The sequence below is a fragment of the Watersipora subatra genome, chromosome 3 (genome assembly GCF_963576615.1).
Source record: "Watersipora subatra chromosome 3, tzWatSuba1.1, whole genome shotgun sequence".
NCBI classification, from domain to species: domain Eukaryota; kingdom Metazoa; phylum Bryozoa; class Gymnolaemata; order Cheilostomatida; family Watersiporidae; genus Watersipora; species Watersipora subatra.
Window position 1 is genome coordinate 57,533,105 of NC_088710.1, and position 9,617 is coordinate 57,542,721.

Below are 9,617 nucleotides of genomic sequence, written 5' to 3' on the forward strand. Positions count from 1 at the left end.
ATGAATGTGGTTCTCTAGCAAGTATTGCTTAGTTTCCTTACTGGTTATCTCTAGTTGCTTTTCAATCTCATTCTTTGCTCCAACAAAATTAGTTCCATTTTCACAATATATTGTTTGACCGCGCCCTCTTAAAGCCATAAATCATCTCAGGGCTTGTATTAAAGTGTCTGCGCTCATGTCGTCTAAGACCTCTATATGAACTGCTCTAGAGTAGAGACAGGTTATCAGAAGTCCCCATCTTTTCAGCTCTGTGCGCTTGTCCTTCACGTAATAATGTCCAAAGGTGTCGATTCCAATGTTTGTGAATGGAGGAGTAGCCTCCATCCTTTCTTTGGGGAGTTCTCCCATAAGTTGTGTCTCTGGTGCCTTTCTTAGTCTAGCACAGCCTACACACTGGTTAAGCACGCGCTTTACCCCACCAGTTCCATTTACCATCCATATTCCAGCATCTCTAATTGCTGCGAGTGTGCTTCTCCTTCCTAAATGTGATATTTGTTTATGGTAATGCACTGTCAAAAGATATGCTAGGTGAGAGTTCTTAGGAATGATAATAGGGTATTTCTGCTGATGGTTCAGGGTTGAAGCACTAGCTCTCCCACCAACACAAATTATACCTTTGTCATCAATCTTAGGGTTTGTTGCACCAAACAGGTAAACATTCATTTTAAACTCTTTGACCTCACCCTCATCACTCATCCACAGAAATCGCAAGTAGTCTTTGTGCTCCGGAACTACCAGAAAGTTGTAGTACATTTGCTGAATGTCGCATGTTATTGCTACAGGCTCTCGTCGAAATCTGATTAGTATGCCAAGTAAGGAGTTGATGTTATCTGATCCAGGTAACAGCATGTCATTTAATGAGACTCCATCGAACTTTGAACTAGCGTCCAAGACCACTCAAAGTTTCTGTTTATGTCTGACACCAAAATGAGGTATGTACCATACTTGAGCCTCCACAGCTGCCGATTTTGCCTCTTCAGCATGCCCTGCCTTGATCAGGTTGTTCATAAATGTTGTGTATTCACATTTGTATTCTAAATCTTTGGAGAACTTTCTCAGCAAAATGTGTAGACGATGTTCAGCTTGATTCTTGTTATTGGGTAATATAGGTAATGGTGATTTGAACGGCAAAGGCATGACATAATTTCCAGCTGCATTCTGCTGAGTTGATGTTTCTAAAATTTTTGTAAATTTGACATCGTTTTGAGATAAGTATGAATCCTCATTTGTGTCTTGGAAGTCTCTTTCCAAGATATTTAGCAACCGTACATCTTTGGACGTGTCTGCTTTATAGGCTGTTTTTCTAGATTTGTAGATGGTTTCTAGTGTACCTCCACACATAGTCCACCCAAATAGCGTTCTTAATCCGTAGGCTTTGCCCATTTTTCCATTGACTGCTCGCCTTGTTTCTAAAGGCTGAATTACTTCTGTGGAGTTCATTCCTATTAGAAGTCCAACTGGTATGTCCATCAAGGGTGGGAATTGTGTTGCTATGTTCTTTAGGTGGTCTAGTCTAGCAGCCTTTTCTTTAGTGGGTAACTGATTTTTGTCACAATATATGTATTCACGCTTGTAGGCATTAATATGTGCATAGCTATTTGTTAAATAACCATGCAGCATAATGTCATCAAATCTTTCGATGTCTTCAGTTACTGGTCCGTTAATGGTGTGTATAGTGACGTTTTTCTCTGTTTCACTAGTTCTCGCTTTTAATGTTGCTACTACATCCTTTGATACATAACATGCGCCCGACATGTTGTCAAGAAGAGCGTAAACCAGCATTTCACAACCTGTGCCTGCTGAGATATAAACAGGTACAGCCATACTTGTTAACTTGTTCGCTTCTGTTATTTGACATTTCAGTACCTTAGTGGTACTGTGAGCTTTCATTGCTTTTTGTGGCTTTGTTTCAGCATCAGCTCGATTAGATTTACCAGTGTTTGAAGTTGCCTTGCCATACTGGTAGTTGGAGTCGTGATTAGCCGTGGCATGTCCTTTTTTACACTTCATACAATTTATCTTCTTATCACAATCCGTCGATCGGTGGCCATGCTCTAAACATTTGAAACATAGTCCATTCTTTCGAATAAGTTCTTCCTTTTCTGGTTTGGACCTTTTTTGGAGACGGTAACAGTCTGTAGTGTTGTGGTTAGTTGATTTGCAACAAATACATTCCTTCTTTTGTTCAATGGAAGCTGCAAAACTTTTAATGGCTCTGTTTTTTGTGCTAGGTTTATCACTCTGATTATGTTTGCTTGGTTTATGACTCAGTGATATCATTGTTTGTGATATTGGAAGTGTCATGATGTGGGCTTCTGCATTGATAAATTCTGCAAATTCTTTGAAGTCTGGATAAGTTTTGTTAGCCGAATCAGCTTTTGCTACTACTTTTATCCATTTAAGCCTTAGCCACTCAGGAAGCTTTTCCACCATCCTTTCATTTTCAATGCAATCGTTGAGAACTTGCAGCGTTTTAACAGACTGCATGGCACTCCTTAAGTGACTCAAAAAATCTCCAAAGTCTCTCAGGCCTAGTCCATCTTTGGAAGCAATTTTTGGCCACTTGTCCAGCTTATTCTGAAAGACCTAGCTATGTTTTGTTCATTTCCATACCGGCTTTTTTAAAGTTGTTCTAGCTGCCAGATAGACATCATTTGTGTTTGTGCTGAAATGTCCTTCAACACATATCTTGGCTTCTCCTTTCAGAAATCTTTTGAGATGTCGAAGTCTGTAGCTACCCTCTATATGTTCAGCACAAAAGTAGGAATCTAGGTCTACTTCCCAATCATTGAATTCTAAGACATTTCCTTCAAATACACTGGGTTCTACGGATTTATGTGAACTTCTAAATGTTGCTGTCAGGCAGGCTGCTAGTTGTTCTACAACTGGTAGTTCTGACTTTGTGGTGTCAGAAGTAGACATGGTACTTTTTGACTTATCTGGTAGGGTTCTGGTTGGGTTTCTTCTGCTGTCAACATTCACACCTATCTGCTCAGTAACTCTAGCTACTTCTCTGCATGATTGTGCTTGTTCTTGTTCGGTTCTGGTTGTGTTGTGTCTGTCTCTTTCAACAGATGGCAAATCAGGTTCCTTTGTTTGGCTGAAAGCTCTCTTAATTTGTTCTACGCTATGCATTACAGAGGATGTTGAAGGATAGTTAGAGCTAGATTCTCTCTCTCTTACCATCTCCTCAAACAGCCTTGCTTGTTCTTCTATTTCTCTGTTGGCTTCAGCAATTTTCTGTTGAGCTTCCCGCAGTTGCAATTCTTCAAGCGTCTCCATGTGTTCCTCTACTGAATCTTTCAGAGAATTAGCTGTGATCACAAAGCCATCATACATGGGCTTTATTGTTTCTATCATTTTATTTGATGCCATATCAGTACTACATAGAGCGACTAATTCATTATACATATCATGAGTCTCGATAATTCTATCATCAACGCTGTCACAAATTTCATACAATGTGTCAATAGAAGTTTCTCTTATTACATTATGCTGGACCTTATCAATAAGTTTGTACTGAGCCATGATTTCTTTGGTTAGTTTAAGGTTTAACTCAGAAATTCGGCTTTCTCTCCCAATGTTAGAAAGTTTTAACTTTCGTCGCAAGCGCATGCTTTCGTCGACTACACTGGAAGTGAGAGCGCTATTGAATTCCCTATCAATATATGAATTGGCTATTTCCTGTGTTTCATTAAAAGTCAAGTTTTCACCACCGTCATCAATTGATTCTATGCTTAGCATACCATTATGCACACCATCAATGTCGTCAGTATGCGGCATCGCGGAAGCGTCCCCAACCTCAGACCTTCTGACGTAAATGGCCAAAAGCGCGCTGTTCAAAGAAATCGCCGACGTGAGTCACAAGCTACAGGTTGCCAGAAAATAGGTACATATATAGCAAAGTTAAAATAAAAACTGCATGATAATAATACCTAAATCCAGAATAGCCAATTGTATGTATATTAGTAAAATGTTAGTTTAAATGAATGGTTCTATCCAGATACTCACAGCTGACTTTTGCTAAGATGTAATACAGGCATAGATCCTGATGTCTAAAACGTAAATGAGTTAATCTTAGTGTTTGTAGTTCAGCTCAAGGGTTTTTTTTCACTTTGTCTGATATGTATGTTTCTGGTACAGCTCTCGTGTTGTCTACGCTGTTGACTGGGTGGAGTTATCTTTTCTTGTAGTTCGAGAACAGCTCTCGTGTTGTCTACACTGAGGCTGACTGAAGTTATCTTCTCTTTATAGGTTCGGAACAGCTCTTGTGTTGCCTACACTGTGGCTGACTGAAGTTATCTTTCCTTTATAGGTCCGGAACAGCTCTTGTGTTGTCTACACTGTGGCTGACTGGATTTATCTTTTTTATAGGTCCAGAACAGCTCTTGTGTTGCCTACACTGTGGCTGACTGGAGTTATCTTTTCTTTATGGGTCCAGAACAGCTCTTGTGTTGCCTACACTGTGGCTGACTGGAGTTATCTTTTCTTTGTTGGTCCGGAACAGCTCTTGTGTTGTCTACGCTGTGGCTGACTGGAGTTATCTTTTCTTTATTGGTCCGGAACAGCTCTTGTGTTGTCTACACTGTGGCTGACTGGATTATCAATTGTCCTCACAGTTGATTAGAGGTTTCACTGTAGAGTTTTTTGGAAACTCTAGGTTTTGAATTTACTCAGGATTTTAAGAGAGACGATTTCACTGGTTAAGTGTGCGGTTCACAATCTTTATTTTTACCGTGAAACCTGAAATAACATTTCAGTACCATTTCTATACCAACTTGCAAAGCACAATAATTATGAATGCAATAAAGTATGAAAAGTTACAGTACGATAGCAAGTAAAAGTACTGAACATCAAATGAAATGTGACAAGAAACAACATAACATGGCATAATAAAATAACTAGAAATTCCACTGTCATACAGCCCACGACCAAAGTGATATTGGGAAAAAGAAAGGGCACTGATTGTTGAGAAATGCAATATTAGCAGTCAAATAGGATAACTGCAATGGCAGCTGTAATGTACTGGGTGTGGGTGTTATTATATACAACAAATAGCAATAATGAAAGGAAAATATTATATGTTTATATCTCTCCTCCTGCAAAAAGTGAAATGCAATATTGTAAAGGATCTGACTCCGGTAGCTGAGTCAACTTTACGTCCTAACAAGGGAGTCGCAACCTGGGCTACTGGCGGACCTTGTCCGAGGCCTGACTGACCTGCCGGTGGCGGTCAAGTCAGTCCAAGACAAGAATCTAGTAGTCAGGCTTGCTCTGAAACCAAACCCCCGGCCTGCCTCTAGATCTCTATCCCAGGCTAGTCTGGATCCACTAATGGCTGGTCTTAAGACTGGATCTCTAGTGCCATGGCACACCTGATCGAGTCTAGACAAGGCCGTGGATCGCCTCCTAGCCTTCTTAGAGTCACCCTGGCAGTTCCGTCTGTTGGTTGCACTGAGTCTGCTTATACAATCGGTGAGCCAACCAGGCAGGCGTCAATAGAAGCAGTTCGTATGAGTATATAGCAGTTTATTATCGATATCTTTAACACAAGTATGCACAAGTATGAGTGAAATCAAGCACAACTCTGCCTGTCTATCGCGCTGGCTTATATAGCCAGCGCCTATCGTTTAACTCCGCCTACTGATCTATTTATAGCACAAAGGAATCGCCAGATACAACATGATGGTTATGTAACAAAAAGGCAGTTCAGTAATACAAGGGCAGTTCAGTTATATAATAAAAAGGCAGTTCAGTAATACAAGGGCAGTTCAGTGATACAGTTATATAATAATAAAAAGGCAGTTCAAGCATGCAATAAGGGAAGTTCGAGAGGTTCGGTTAAACGACAGTGCGGATATATATGTGAGTGCAGTAATTAGTACACAGGCATGTCCCGGTCCTCCACACTCTCCCCCCCAATTGTTCGGCCAGGGGTGAACAATTAAGTGAACTCAGTGGAAACGCCGCGCTTGTGTTCTCAACCTCTGAGCTTCTACCCGGCATTCCTCGGCCATCCGGATATAACGTCGGTATTGGTCCTCTTCTCTTCCCGCTCTACGGTTGTACTCTTCTCGCCGGGCCCGTGTGTTCTCGATGGCCCTGGTTACCCTGTTGCTGGTAGGTTCCTTGGTCTTGCCATCGGCTTCGGTGTATACCCCAGCGATGTCATCCGCATTGATGTGGATCTCCAGGGCAGTCTCGCTTTCTCCCGCTATCTCTGTCCCAGCTCCCTTAGGCGGTATGTTTGTTTCCGGATTGATGAGTCTTGCTTCCCTCCGTTTTACTCTTGGGATTACGTATCCTCGAGACAAAGGCCTTTGGACCCGCTCCTCTCTTCCTCCGGTGGCTCGGCATCGGTTTAAATGGACGCGGAGGTCGGCTGGTCCGTCTCTCCTGTTGTCCTGGAGGGTCTCCGGTTCAGTACACCCCCTTTCTTCTGGTGACTCTGTCCTGGGTCGTTTTTGCCCCATCCCTCTACCTCGTACCCACCCGTTCCCATCCTTTATGGGAAGGCAGGTTCCAAACGGGGGGTACTCTGTCCATTTCATGTATGTACAAAAATCGGTGTACCACTCCTGATCTACTTGGTATACAATAGTAGGGTGTAGTCCGGAATCCTTGGCTTTCTTTTGATGCTTGTATATACTAAAGAATGATGATGAGTTTTTCTGACATTTGAACCAGTAGCGCCAAAAGTGTTGCCGAATATGTCTCCTTACTACCCTACCGTCCTTGTTTTTGAAACCACAGAGTCTGCACTCTCCCTTCTGGCGGTCTTCCGCGGCCTCCATCCTTGCGTAGGAAGTGGGGGAGTACCAGATATCCTCGGCTACTCCGTCGAGGGTCTCTCGGCTTTTTCTTCTCTCGGGCGGTCCGTTCACTTTTTTCTGATCGATCGGAATCGTTGTTAGGTTTATCGAGCAGGCTTGTACTGGTCCTGGTCGCGGTTGAGTATTCAGTCGGTGCCTCTGGCTAGTCTCTAGCGGAGGGCCACCCTGGAGTGGTTTACCTCTGCTCCTGACTTGGGAACTCTGGCCCTCAGAAGTTTGCCTGGCCTGTTTTGGCTTGGCTTTGTCCTGGGGCGCCCTGTTCCCTATCATTTGCACCATCCTGGTAGTGGTTATCGCCGGTTCTACTGGCCTCGCTCCCTTATAGGCAATGGGTGCGATATTTTCCTTGGTTATATTGTTCCCAGGTAGTTTTACCTGATCGACGTCTTGGTTCCCTGCCGTTATCTCAGTTCCTTCCAAGATCTCGTCCAATTCTGTTAATAATACCTGCAGTTCTGGATCCCCGATGGCGTTGGTTTCATCTGGAGTTGGTCTCATATTCGTGATATAGGTTTGTGGAGAGAGCTGGTTCTTCGTTAGTGCGCAACGGTTGAAGTGACTGGAGGCTGTCTCAGTTTCATAAGATGGCCGCTTTCCGGTCCTACCGTGCTCTCGTTCCTGAATTGTTCTATCGTTCGGAGTCTGCTGTCGAAGGCCTTCATTGCCGGATGGTTCTTCTCCTGTTTGGTTTTCTTCGTCTGCCTCCATCTCTGTCCCCTTTCCCGGGATATTTCGGTCAGGTATGACTGTATCTGGTTGTCCTCCTCCGTGGCGGCTTGCGGCCATCATTTCTTCTAGTTCGGCAACCGACTCTTTTAGAATTGTATATTGAGACATCAGTTCTAAGTTCGTCCTCAGACCTTCCCTCTCTATCAAGGTCTCCAGTTGTTCCACCATAGCTTTGGTAGACTGATACCGTTCCCTGAGTTCGGCCTGTCTTTCTCTGGCTTCCGGTCCTTCTTCTTCAGGGTCGATTTGGTGGCACACAGTCTCGCCGTATCTGATAGGAGGGCCCGCCATTCGCCGTGGTCTCCCGTCTCGTCTTTCTCCCATACCATTTTCTGTTCTCCTGGGTTCTGTGTTTATTCGCACCTCTTCTTCAGCTGGTGCTGGTGTAGAAACTTCGGGTTGGGGCGGATCCCTTTGTTCGGTGACCCCGAAGTCGGAGGCCTCGTCGACTGTGGTATTATCTGTCTCTCCTTCCGTCAACTCTTGTCCGGGGGGCTCCACTGGGGGTTCGGAACAGGGCCCGAGACTTGGTTCCTCTGGTTCCGCGTTGGTTATACCGGTTTGCTCTGTTGCCTCCCTAACCCCTCCGTTGGGATCGTGACTGCCCGAGGCAGACTCTCTTTCTCTGGCCAGGACCTCCAGAAGTCGTCTCCTGAACGTGTCACTGTCCATATCCGGGGGAGGTTCCATCCTCTCCTGCCGTGTTAACGGGGGAGGCTCCCTTCCAGTGTACTCTACTGCGGGCAGTATCTCCCCTAACTCTTCCAGCCTCCTCTCTCTTCGTCCAGTGGCACCCCTCATGTTTGGCCTCCTGGAGGGTTCCTTAGTGGCCGGGGCCCGCCCATCGGCCTCTGGACACGCATAGTATGGTTTTAATCTCTCTTCGTTCTGTACTGAGATTTGTCCTTGTCTCTCTACTTGGTACGTATGGTTGGGATTACACCTAGTGACTGTATAGGGTCCCACATATTTGGGCTGTAACTTGGGGTTTTCTCCACGTCTACGTCTCTTGTTGACCAGCAGCACCAAGTCACCGGTCCCAAACGATGGGGGCTCTTCGTCGTCCTCCACCCGGATCTTCATTTGGCGGTCTCGGAGAATTTCATACGTTTCCTCCAGCCGGCTGGCCAGTTCCAGTACGTAGGGCTGTACCGCCTGGCCAATGACTGTAACGGGGTCTGAGAGCTGGTCTGGCAATCGCAGTTCCCTGCCCATCATCATGTAATTCGCGGTTTCTCCCGTGGCGGAGTGGGGAGTGCCCCGGAAAGCCCTCATTATCTGTGGCAGCAACAAGTCTCACTCTGTAGGCCCACGGCGCAGGAGCAAGGCTCTCAAGGAATCTCCCAAGCTCCGATTGTTTCTTTCTACAATGCCGTTCCCCTGGGGGTGGTATGGCGTAGTCCGTGTTTTGTCTACGTTCCATAGACTACATAATTCTCCCATGAGTTTAGACTCAAATTGAGCCCCTTGGTCGGAGTGTAATTCCTCGGGTAGGCCAAAATAACAGAACACCCTTTCGTCCAGGGTTGTGGCTACCACCGGGGCAGTTGCCTCCGGGATCGCTATTGCATCCTGCCATCTGGAGAAATGGTCGCTAATCACTAGGATCCACTTGTTCCCTCGGTTAGTCACTGGCATTGGTCCCACCAGGTCGACCGCTAGCTTCTGCCATGGTCGCCCGGCGTACAATCGGTGTCTGCTCCTAGTTGCGTGCTTCCCGCCGGTTTTTGCCACTTGACAGATCTCACACGTCTTGACGAGTCGTCTCACGTCGGCATTCAGTCCCGGCCAATACCAATTGAGTAGTAACCTTTTTACCGTCTTGTGAACCCCCGCGTGGGCAAGCCTGTGCGTGTCCCACATTACCCGGCTCCGGTCCGCCCGAGGACATAGGGTACACCATCTGGGGTGGCCGTCCGTCGTTAGTCTGACCTCCAGGACGCCGTTTGGAGATAACCTCAGAGCCTCCCGTCTCTTGTGTAGGACCCGGAGCTCGTTACTCCCTAGAGTCAGCTCCTCCTCTGGTAGCTCCTGATCATTTTTTACTGCCCAGTA

At 45.5% G+C, this 9,617-nt stretch overlaps 1 pseudogene; it reads right to left on the reverse strand.

The window, feature by feature from the left end:
• Positions 1 to 897: 897 nt before the first annotated feature.
• Positions 898 to 2,433, reverse strand: LOC137390785 (uncharacterized; annotated as a pseudogene).
• Between the last annotated feature and the right edge of the window lie 7,184 nt (positions 2,434 to 9,617).